This window comes from Equus asinus, chromosome 8 (genome assembly GCF_041296235.1).
Source record: "Equus asinus isolate D_3611 breed Donkey chromosome 8, EquAss-T2T_v2, whole genome shotgun sequence".
NCBI lineage: Eukaryota > Metazoa > Chordata > Mammalia > Perissodactyla > Equidae > Equus > Equus asinus.
Window position 1 is genome coordinate 67,834,035 of NC_091797.1, and position 12,602 is coordinate 67,846,636.

General features: G+C 43.0%; 1 pseudogene; it reads right to left on the reverse strand.

The window, feature by feature from the left end:
* Positions 1–8,917, reverse strand: part of LOC106848034 (protein PBDC1-like) — a 32,712-nt pseudogene extending 23,795 nt beyond the window's left edge.
* Positions 8,918–12,602: the final 3,685 nt, after the last annotated feature.

A 12,602-nucleotide genomic window follows, 5' to 3' on the forward strand; every position in this document is an offset into this window, starting at 1 on the left:
AGCTTCATTAGATTCATGGTAATCCACCTCTGGCTTCAGGAGTTGGAGAGAGAAGGGAAATAGAGTCAGAAAAGTGGATGTACAAAGCCTTGTGGGGATGGGGGTGGTGACCCCAGAAGTTTGGGCATCTTGTGGAGATAAATGTGAATGAGATGGAAGAGCCTGATAGTCTGAGGCAGACATCAATAGAATTTGGCTAAGGGGATGGGAGTGGGGAGAGGGAGTGGTAAAGACCCAGAGTCCCGGCCACCTCTTTATTCCACAGTGGTGATATAGGGACCAGAAGAGGAGAGGTTGTTAGGGCTCCCTTCTAAACTCTGAAATGCTGATCCCCGTGGCTCCACTCTGACTTCTGCTGAGGGGAGTATGGAGGCCAAGGAGGAGGATGGTCTTACCTGCAGCCCACAGAGTTCTTGGTCCTTTCTGTGGAAGCTGAAGATAGACAGGTAACCTGGTAGGTAACGTGGGAATGGGGTAGCTTAGCAGACCAGGTTCTGTCCAATCCATCAGTGCCTTTAGCAACCTCCAGAGCATTCTCCAGGAGAGACTTGGCTTGCTCTTCTAGTGTTCAGAGTCTTCAGGCTAAAAACCAAGTCTGGGAAAGGACTGAGAGAATCCAGAATTTCCAGCTGGCTGGGAGTGAGGGGGGATTGGGTAACATCTCAGATTGCTCCTGGTACTCAGAGTTTATACTTTGCTCTGCCTTTGGCATTCAAACTCCACCAAGGATATCTGATGGTATTAGCCAGGTAGCATCTACTGGGGCTAAAGTGGGACCAAGAGGAGAAAGTTAGAGCAAACCTCTTTTCAGCTGAGTATAAGGAAGAACCCCGGCACACAGAGCTGACGTGGGCTGCGCTGCACTGCTGGGGAGTGGGTTTTCATCACTGAAAATATTTTAGCAAACACTGTAGGATCACTAGTAAGAAATTATGTAGAGAGGATTCATTCATAAAATAAGGCAGTTGGAGAGGACGATTTCCAAGTTTCCTTGTAATTATAAGTTTGGAATTCTTCCAGCCTTCTATGAACTTGCATTACTTTACAGTGTCTTCCTATTTAACCTTGGTTTCATGTAAGTTAGTATGCCACCTAGACTATAAGCTTCTTGGAAATAGGCGCCGTATTTCATTTTCCTTTTGTATCCTCAGAATCTTGAGCACGAAGTTGGAACTAAGTTGGAACAATTGGCTGATTGATGATTTGGTAGATTTATATTGTTGATGTGCTTACATAGTATAGAAATTACTGTGACCCCTTCTTTCCGTGATGCCACAATTTATAATAATAAAACAAATAGGACAAAATGCAAAGAAATGGTGAACCTAGTTTTAGGATTATGGGAATTGATTGGACTACTTATGTTTTTTTTTTTCAAAATAATGTTTTAAAGACAAGTAAAACTCACGTTTTAAAAAGCTGGTAATAATGAATGTCTGACAATAGGGGTTTGGTTAAGCCAATGTAGTGTAGGCAAACAATGGTAGTGATTAAAGGTCATGGTGCCAAGTAATGCATAATTAATAACATGGGGAAATATTCAAGAAACGTTGCTTTAAAAAGGAAGAACATTTTCGCACTTTCATTGAACCAAAATCTCTGCACCCTCTCCCCTGGATCATGTCCATGTGGCTTCTTTCTGCTCCTTTTTTCTTTCATTGTCAGATAGAAGCAGAGTAAAGTGTTATGCTCACCCTCTGTTCCTCTTGATCTCCTGAGGTCCCAGAATTATTTTCTTCCAGTAAGAGAAAGCTGGTAACCGCCTTTCTTCTCATTCCCTCCAGCTGACTTGCTTCCTTATTCCTCCTCATTGGGTACTTATAATTAAAATTGTCCAAACACCACAGAGCATGACAAGAGGCAAAGGGTAGAGGAAGAAATCTGAGCTGACCCTGACCGACACTCAGCGCCAGGGACCCTTCCCGAGCTGACGTGTCTCTATTATGCTATCTCACTTCCACAGTCAGCTCCATGAGACGCTTGCTGCGGACAGAGAGACCTGAGGAATGGAAACAGCTTAATTCCGCTTCCTCGTGAATCCATTTGACCCTCCTTTACCGTTATTAAACAACCACCACAAGCCTCTGTTCTGATCTTTTTCCCTCCCTTTCAAAAACCCCCACTGGTACCTCACTATCGGGGAGTGCCACTAAGGGGAGCTGCCCTGACATACATCCACCATGTGTGTCTCTGAGCAGCAGTCAAGGAGACTGACATGGAAGGCAGGAAACGTAGAGCTCCACGTCACCCAGAAGCAAGATGTCTGGGAGAGCCACTGCCCGTAGACACGGGAGGCAGCCTGCACCCACGCCTTGGAGCTCAGGGGAAGACAGAGGAAAACTGGAGGTGAGTGCTATGTGTTGGCTGCCTTGGCAGCGTTCATTAAGGTGTTTCAAGAAGAAATGCTCTCAGGAAAGACTGGTCCAGTGTGCAAGAAGCAAATATAAAAGTGAACAGAGCAAGTCCAGAAATTTGGAGTCTTAAAAGAATTGGAAAAACCGAGTACTTCTAGATCCCAGGCATTAACAGATGGGACTAAAAGATGTTTTGAAAGCAAGGGTGTATAAAACCTATCAATTTGCTGAACCGCCTGAGGACAAAGAACACAGGAGAGGTGTGGCCACCACAGCTGTTGCAGAAGCCCCAGAGATGAAACAGGAAGAGAGAGAGCAAGAACCAGAGGAGAATGACAGGGCGGAGGGCCTAGAGAGGCAGGAGGACAAAAAAGCAAAGGAATTAAGCAACCCTGAGAATTATTCTTGAAATATCTTTTGGGTATGGTTAATGGCATAGGGAACTGACTGGAAGCATATAAGTCAAAAACCTACTATGTTTTTAACAGCTTTATTGAAATATAATTCACATATTATAAAATTCACTGATTTGGTGTATACAATTCAATGGCTTTTAGTATATTCACAGAGTTGCACAATCATCACCACAGTGAGTTGTGGACACTTGGCTCACCCCAGAAAGAAACCCCACACTCAACCGTAGTTACTCCCTCCTTCCTCCCAGCTGCTCCCCCAACCCTCTCCTAGGCAACCACTGATCGATTTAATGTCTCTAACACTTGCCTATTCTGGAAATTTCATATGCCTGTATTCATTCAACATGTGATCTTTTGTGTCTGGCTTCATTCATGTAGCTTAATGTTTTCAAGTTCATCCATGTCGTAGTGTTCTTTTTTATGTATCATTCCTTTTTATGGCTGAATAACGTTTCACTGTATGGCTACACCACATCTTGTTTATCCATTCATCAGTTGATTGACATTTCAGCTTTTCCCATTTTTTTGCCTATTGTGTATAATGCTGCTTAGAAGATTCATGTACAAGTTTCTGTTGTAAATATGTTTTCAGTTTTCCTGGGTATGTACCTAGGAGTGGAATTACTAGGTCACACGGTAACTCTATGTTTAACTAACTGACCCTTTTCAAAACTGGCTGCACCTTTTTGCTTTTCCACCAGCAGTGTTTGTGTTCCAATTTCTCCCTATCCTCTGCACACTTATTATTGTCCATCTTTTTTGATCATAGCCTCCGAATGGCTGTGAAATGAGATGTCACTGTGGTTTTGAGTTGCATTTGCCTGATGACTATGTCAAGTATCTTTTTATGTATACCTTCTTTGAAAAAAATCTATTCAAATCCTTTGCCCATTTTCAATGTGGGTTGTCTTTTTATTGTTGAATTGTAGGACTTCTTTACATATTCTGGATATTAGACCCTTATCACATCTGTGATTTACAAATATTTCTTCCATTCTGTGGGTTGTCTTTTCATTTTCATGATAGTGTCCTTTGAAGCAAAAAGGTTTTTAACTTCGGTCAAGTCCAACTTATCTGTTTTTTCTTTTGTTGCTAGTGCTTTGGGTATCATATCTAAGAAACTAATTCCAGCCTTATGATAATATCCCGTGCTAAACACCTCTAGCAACTTTTAATAGCAATGGGGTATTAGGACTTGCCCACATAAGAATTCTTGAGTTCTGTTTTAAAAAACCAGAGACACAATACAATACAAAAATTATTCTGAAATGAGTGAAGTACTGAATCTGAAGATAAAAACCCCACACTTTTATTCAGAAAAAAAATAGAGATTAGTCATTGAGACACATCCTGGTTAGCTTATTGAATTTCAATTAAATTGTAAGGATTATGAACATTTTCTCCCAATTTTCAAGCAGAAAAACAAAGGGAAGATTCCTTTTAAGCTCAGAGTCTTCCAACAACCAATGCCAGGAGACAGTGGAAGGAAGCCTGTGCAACTCTGTAGGAGAGAAGATGTGACTGCAGAACACTGTATGCAGTCAACCTGTGATGGAAGTTTAAGAGCCATATTGAAGTTTAAAGGATAGTCTCTGTAATGTCACCTATGTCTCCAGAAAATCATCCATAAATGTATGAACATAAATGGGTAATTATTTACCCATAATTCTCTACTGCTTATTGATTTCTAATTGTTCTGTATGTTTCCCAGTATGGACTACAAATTCCTTGAGGGCAAGAATATTTCTCTTTGGCCCTTCATAGGCCTGGGCCTAGGAGTACTCCCCACTGTGTGGATTGGTTGTAAACGTGTATGTCCTGTGAGACCTCTGTAGCCAGCCTCTCCTCCTTTTGACTTTTGGAAAGTTGCTTTCTCTGATGCAGTTCTTCTCAGAGTTTAGTGCACGTCAGAATCGCCCGGAGGACTTCGTAACACAGATGGCTGGGCCCCGCCCTCAGCGTTCCTCATTCAGCAGATCTGGGGTGAGAGCCCCACGTTTGCATCTCCAACAATTCCCAGGTGATGCTGCACTGCCAGTCCGGGGAGCACACCTCGAGAACCATGCTCTAATGCAGCAGTCCCCAACTTTGGCTGCACATTGAAATCACCTGGGGAGATTTTTACTGATGCCCAGGTCCTCACTCCCAGATGGAATGATCAACCTATCGGAGAGGAGGCTGAGCACTCAAACGATTCTAATGTGCATGTGAAGTTGGAAGCTACTACTCCAGGGCCTGAGCAGGTCTTCCCTTCTCCTATCTCATCCCGAGTCTTCATTTGCATCAAGATATAGGTATATACGGATGTCTTTACTTCAATATAAGGGCTGATTAAGGCAGAGACTTTGGCAGGTTTATGTATTGCTTTTCCCCCCTGCATCTCTAATAGTGATCAGTAATGGGTGCTCCAAAATGTTTTTTGAATGAAGGAAGGAATGAAAGAAAGAGTTGGTGCAAATCACAAAAAGAATAAGTACTTTCCTGGCCCAAATTGCCTTAGTCCATGTCACCTAGTCTCCTAGACATCTCAGAGTTTTGACCCAGGATTTGGTGTTGTCCCTTGATGGCTAAGTCCCACAGGGGGAGGTAGGTGGAAATGGGGACCAAAGATCTTGTCCCATGGTCTAGAGGGGACTTGGAAGCCAGGTCAGATTTTTTCCCTGAATTTCTTATCATTGCAAACAATGAATATGCTATTTCTTGAACAGCTGGACTCTTTTTTGTAAAGTCTGTCATATGGACCTTTCTCTCTGCTATTTCATGGAAATTACTCTTGTCAAGTTCAGCAAGAGGCTCACTCTTGTCAAACATAGTGGCTGCTTTTCCAGCTTCATCGCACTCAACTTCTCAACAGGTTTCTTTGTGTTTTATTTTGTGAGGAAGATTGTTGCTGAGCTAACATCTGTGCCAATCCTCCTCCATTTTATGTGGGATGCTGCCACAGAATGGCCTGACAAGCAGTGCTAGAATCATGCCCGGGATCCAAAACTATGAACCCCGGGCCTCCGAAGCTAGTGCACAATCTTAACCATTATGCCACCGGGCCACACCCCAACTTCTCAACAGTTTTGACACCAAATACCATTTGAGATGCTTTCATCCCCTGGCTTAGGTCATATCCCATTTCTGTTTTCCTTCCAGCTTCATGGCTGTTGCTTTTATGCTTCTTTGCCAGTTATTCCTCTAGATTCAATCTCCAAATTAATTGGTCCCTGGATTCTTTCCTGAAGCTGCTCTTTACCCTCACAGTCCTCACCAGTTATCTCATCCAGAGCTCTTAAGAACTGGGGAGAGAAACGAAGGGAAGAGAAAAAGGATAGTCAGTTCTTCCCATTATATTGTGTGTATATATAACATATAGCATGTAATTCATAGCTAACAATCCTCTCTCTGCTACAAAGACACCTTCTGAATTACCAATGGTTGTACTTATTCAAAATACATGGAGATAAGGAAGATCCCTCATTTGGAATCTCGCAGAATTTCATGATGGATTCAGTTGGAAATAGGATGACTCAGTCATTTCTTGAAACTTCCATTTCACTTGGAGAAGCCTGCTCTAGGGTAAGTCCCTCTTTTCGGTCTTGCACGTACAACTAGTTAAAATTCTGACTGGGTTTAAGATCAAAGAACCCTGTCCCATTGCATTCCCACATTCCTCCTTCTTCTTTCAATGTCTTCCAAGACCTATTTTAAACTGGACGTGTTGCATGCTTTTCAGCAGCCCTCTGACCTCTTCCCATTGAATCAAAAGGGGGAAATAGGTCTCAGCCATTCGCCTAACAGCCAGCCGGTCTAACTCTAAGTTCTGGACAAGTTTCTCTGTGTCCAATTCCCCTACCAGGGAAGTGTTTCTTTCCAAATGCTTCCCTGCTGGTTGGTCTACATCATTGATTGCTAATCAGAATCCTTATTAGTGGGTTATTTTGGAATTAGACTCTTTGAGGATAGGAGGTAAAGCGTGCAAAGGACAAAAGTCCCAGAGAACTTTTACAAACCTTAGGCAATTGACACAAGAAGTTGGCAATGATCTGGAAAGGAGTGGAGAGACCTAATGTGGGCCTGGACCTCTTCCAGCCCCCACCCCAGTGTGCTTGGCAGCTCACAGGGTACCTTGACTTTTCCAAATACTGGGAAGAAAAAGCAGCAAAGGATTTATACAAGAATGAAAAAGCCTGAAGCACTTCAATTTCCTCCATGGTTAAACAAAAGAGGACACACACCAAGAAAAGCCACTTAAAGTGCCGCAGAAGAGCTGGACAAAAGAGAGCAGGCATTTAATCAGAAAAAAATAGAAATTATCTCCTTATTTGGGTATAGCAGGATTCCCATATAGACATGTTTTCATAAATTCCTGGGGCTTCTCCCAGTGATGGGATAATGTTATAAGGGCCACAGTTCCTCAAAAATCTAACTAGAGCTTGGAGTTAAGTGTGCAAACGATGAAAGTCCCAGAGAACTTTTACAAACCTCAGGAGATTGATACAGAAGTTCGCAGTGAACTTACAAGTGATATTAATCATGAAACAACACACTGACCACACAAGTAAAGCTATTCTTATTACAAATATGGCATACCTGCTTCCTGGATATTACCGCGGTTAGCGCCAGAAGGGTCCTGACTGCATTGTTAGTACCCCTGACATCCAGAGATGTTAACTGATTGATTTCTCTGCAGAAACACACTCCCCGGGGGCAGTGACCTGGTGGAGCAGGGCAAACCTTCTATTAGCAGTTACCATAAAAATACCCATCAAAAAAGTAAGTCAAGCGGGGAGGCATAGAAAAGACTTGCAAACTGATTCCAGATTCTTTTTCCTTAGGTCATCATGGGAACACTGCGACTCCGCCAATTGCTGTTCCTTCCCCTCAGTCTCCTGGGCAACAAGCTGAGGGAATGTCTAGGGACAGGACCCTGGAGTGATGCCCTGGATCTTACCTGTGCCGTGGCAGGGCACCCACGGGGAAGGTAAGCAGGGAGAAGTGCCTCCAGGGGCACCACATAGCTGACTCCCTCATTCATGTTCTTACTTGGGGACATTTGTTGGATATAATCACCTTCTGGAAATCTTTGAAAAGTGGAAAATTACCACGTTTAGTAATATCTAAGGAATCATGCTGAACAAAGAGAGGTGCCAGAACACTGGAGACAGACAAACATACTAATTTTATACAAGAAAGAACAAGAAGATGAATTTTAGGGTTCTTGGCTGGAATATTTGATACAGATATATGAAAAACTATAATGGAATAGTCAATTTATTGATAGCTTGATTATGCTTAAAAAGGAATAAAGGATGCATCCAACCAAATGAATTCATTTAGTTTGCAATGGGATCGCGAGGCTTGGAGACCAGAAGAACCTAACGAGTGTGGTCTCTGCAGTGTCTGACCCAGCAGAGCAGTGAGGGCTGCATGGAAGCGCCATGAGCACGCCTTAGCTTGCGGTGCGGCAGTGACCCGGAGGGTGTTGACGCGTCATTGATGTTGGCCTGGAGGGAAGTCTCCTAAGACCAAGTTGGTGGGGACAGCCAACATGTTAGGTGACAGCATCTACTTCCAAAATGACTTCCAGGCTCAGAATGAAGAGCCAAAAACAAATAGATAAAATTTGATAGAAATAAAAGTAAGAAAAACGTGAAATTCTGATTTCGGATTTTCACAAATAATTACACTAGTCCAGTACAGATAACATCTAGCTTAGGGGTGATTTTTTTTTTTATTTTTGCTGAGGAAGATTCTCCCTGAGCTAATGTCTGTTGCCAATTTTCCTCTATTTTGCATGTGCGGCCACCACAGCGTGGGTGCTGACAGACAAGTGATGCAGGTCTGTGCTGGGGAGCTGAACCAGGGCCGCTGCAGAGCAGACCACACCCGCTGAACTTTACAACTAGGCCACCGCCGCCGGCCCTTGGGAGAGATTTTTGAGGGAAAGGCCTGAGAATGAATCATAATTGTTTTAACAAGGAAAACAGAGGTGGGCTTGAGCTTTATTCATAGAAGCGTGGTGTCCCCATGCCACAGGCAACAGCCCTTACCCCGGCTGGCCTCGCACAGCGTCAGGAAGGCCCAGCCGTCCCACAGGCAACCCCTGTCCCAGGCTCTTTTCGCTGTCATGCTTTCTTCAGGGTCTCGCTTGTCCCTCATGTCGCTCGCTCCTTCTGCCCAGACCCTAACCAAACTACAGGGATTGCTTACCTTTAACACAGCCTCTCTCACATTTCGTCTACTAAAAACACGACAACCCTACACATTTTTGAAGTCCTGGCTCAAATCCTGCCTCTGTGCCTCACTCCATTCTTCACTGGCAGAAAGGATCTTGCATTCTCGCTGAGCCTCCGGACTTAGCAGCGCCTGGTCCTCACAACCCTTATAGGCCTGATCAGATAGTGTCCTGCAGAGCACTCATTTGTTAGATTTCACGGCAACCTAAACAGCTTTGTAGGCAGCTGAGGGGATAAACTATATTTTTACAAATAGTTTGCATTTTCAATATAAGCATACTTGTATTATGAGGAAGAAAGGAAGGGAGGGAGGATATTAGTGGCCAGAATGAGTGTGCTATCTCAACTACCTAACCACCGGAGGGGGCTGCAGGCAGTCCTGTCAGAGGTTACGCTGTAGATGATACTGGCTGGCCAGTTATAAAGCAGGACATCAATGTGAGGAGTTAATCCCCATACACCTTGACATAACCAGGCTTTGTATTGTAGATTGACATTTTGCAGTCTATATGGATCAGTCCCTTAAAACGAAAAGCCACCACTGTCGTCATGGCCCCACTGCCCTCTGTGTGTCAGCAGGTGTCTGAGATAAGGCACACAGGGATCCACTCACAGCCCGACATCTCAGTGCTGAGGGTGGCAAAACTTCGTGTAGAGAAAAATGTGTCTCTAATCCCAGCAATAATTTATTAAAAGGTCAGGAGGATATATAAGCATTTTCCCCCTGAGGCGTATGTAGAAAAAACTAGAGGACAATGCAAATATAAAATATACTGCATTTCCAGCCAGTAAGGGCTGGCTCAGAAACATCTAAAGAGGTGCCAGCTGCACCACTAACACGTGTAAGCGAGTCGGCTTCAGGAGGAGACAACGACCAGCTCTGCTCCCCGGAAATGGACGGAAGGTGGTTCCAGAGAAGGATTAACTCTGCAAGCAGGTTTTTACATTAACAAGCCTAGTTTGTTTTGGAAACTAATTTCTTCTAGAATTTAAATGGGTATTACTATTTCTGTTGATTTTCTCTAATCCCTACTTTTTGCTGAGACCTCAAATTTGCCAACCTTGGTACTTTCAGGGAATGCGATTAATGACTGTGACTCTTTCGGCATGGAGTCGACACCTATTGGTACCCATGATAGGTTTACATATACGAAGGCAAAAGCGTTTATCCAAAGGGGTTCCCAGATGAAGATTCCAGCCCTGACCCAGCCTCGCCCTACAGACAGCAGAGGAGCTGGAGCAGAGCCACTGCCTTGCACCCCTTCGTAAGGGAGTGAAGAGCAAATGTGCAGAGCTTCCGGTGTAATCGCTGAGCTTAGACACAAATACATCAAAGGTCTGGAAGAGATCATGATAAGTCATGAGAACAAAACTCAGATTTGTCTATGACACCACCTCAAACCAAAGATCTGAAGGGTGCTTTCATTTCAAATTCAGGGCCATTTGACACAAGACTGATGGTGAAATGTGCCCAAGTGTTCAAAACCAAGATGGTTTCACTCAAACATTAAAGGGCGTCAGCCTGTGAAAACTACATCAGTTTAAAAAAAATCTCATTCAACTCCTACAAGTCCCACCCGTTAAGTGCCCTGTAAAGTGCCTTTATGGAGCACATGGAGTTTGCCGGCCTCTCGGGGTATTTCAAAGACAGATTTGTTGATGGAGAATATTATGCACTTTTCCCTATTTCCTATTTCAAATTTATTATTTTCTCCTTTTAAAGTATTTTTTGCAGAGAGTAAAGTTTGGATCAAGCCAAAACCTCAATCTTTCTATTTTATTTTTGAACATATTGTAAGTAGACTCTTGGAAATAAATGCCGAAGCACTTGTTCTCTTGTAACTAATCCACGATAAAGAATTTAAAATAAACTTTTTAAGACACTTATCAATTACAGGATGTACAAAAATTCTGCAAACACATGAAAATCCTTCTTTTAAACAGCATGTTATTTATATTATCAAAAAAAAGATATATTCAATGTTTTTCTTCAACCTCCAGACAGCTTTTCAGAGGAAGTACCTCTAAATTTAAAGCACTGATCCTATTGTAGGTCTGGAACAAAATCACAGTAAGTACACCACAGGGCATCCAAAGGTTCTGGGAACATGGCGGAAATGGGCTGTTACTGTACTTGTTCCAGACTAAAGATTAGACCTATTGCTTTAAATTTGGATTTACTATACTGAAAAAGATGTCTGGAGATTGAAGGAAAGCATATTAAATATATGATTTGAAAATATAATCAATAACCTATTTAAAATAAGTTTATCCTCTGCTGCCAGACTTCTCAGACCACTGTATATTATTTTGGTTCCAATTACAGAGTATTTTACATGCTAATGAATTACAGATGCATTGCAAAATTACTGCCCTATAAAAGCTAGAGATATAAATGGACATATTGATCTATAGAAAGAGGCTGATTAGTGCAAGGAACAGGGCAAAGAATCTCTCTGAATCCTCAAAAGAAAAAAAAAATCTTGAACGAAAGTTAGGGACCGACACCACCCTGGGGGACTGAGTTTCTAAGGAGTACATGGTTACCAAAGTTCTGGGATGCTCAACAATCGATCATATAGGTATTGACAGTCAGCACCAAGTCTGTGGTCAATTATTTGTTCATTTATTCCACACACACATTTATTGAGTACCTGCCCTGTGCCCAGCATTGTAAGCCCTGGAAAGCTCTTCTGTAGTTAGGCATAAAGTTCCGAAAATGCACAAGCCTTGATAAAATGTAGCTCAATTCACAGCAGTGATGCCCCTTCTCTGAACACTGCAGGGAAGTGTGCCCAAGGGGCACCATTGCCATGGTGCACCCCAATGGAGGAGCCTTGGTTCCTCTGTGGAACATTCTCGAGTCTTTGAAGTGTGCCTTCAGGGGTACCCCCTCCTGTTCACTGGCCTGGGAGCATCCTTAGGACACACGCAGATGATGCTATTGTGTTGCCTCCGGCCAAGATGTGAGCCCTAAGCACAGCCATGCCGCCGACTCTTAAACTCTAAGCTCACGTTAGCATAAGCATCACAAAGCTACTGAGAGTAAACGCACATCTGATTTTAATCTCATCTGATTGGCTATATTACACAAATCTGGACCATTTTATCTGATTAGATTGTAAGTGAATATAGAATATTACAATTCATCAATTGCCAAATACCAGCTGAATTAGTTTAAGATGATTGCTACTGCAACTCCTACCAAGACACTCAACCCAATTCATTTTCTCAGCTGGATGTCCCTCATTTACCACATTCAAACTGACGCTGATACAAGCACGCATCCTCTAGAATGTGCTGGCTGACAGTCACACCCCCTGAGATTTCTCCTTCCGTATTTTCCCAGGATGTTCTCTCAGGTGTCTTTCCCTTGCTGAAGCCACATCTACCTGAGACCTTCCCTTAACATTCTCTGCACTTTGTCAGGCTGTCAGGTCTTCTGCTCCTTCCAATGTTCCAGGAGCTCTTGTTACCATAATATTAGTTTTTAAACATGGAAATTGAGGTCTACAAGAAGTAACGATCTAAGAATTAAGCATCAGAACCATGAAAAAGCTCAACACGGCAGAGAACACCAACCACAGAATCGTGGCAAACGTAAAACA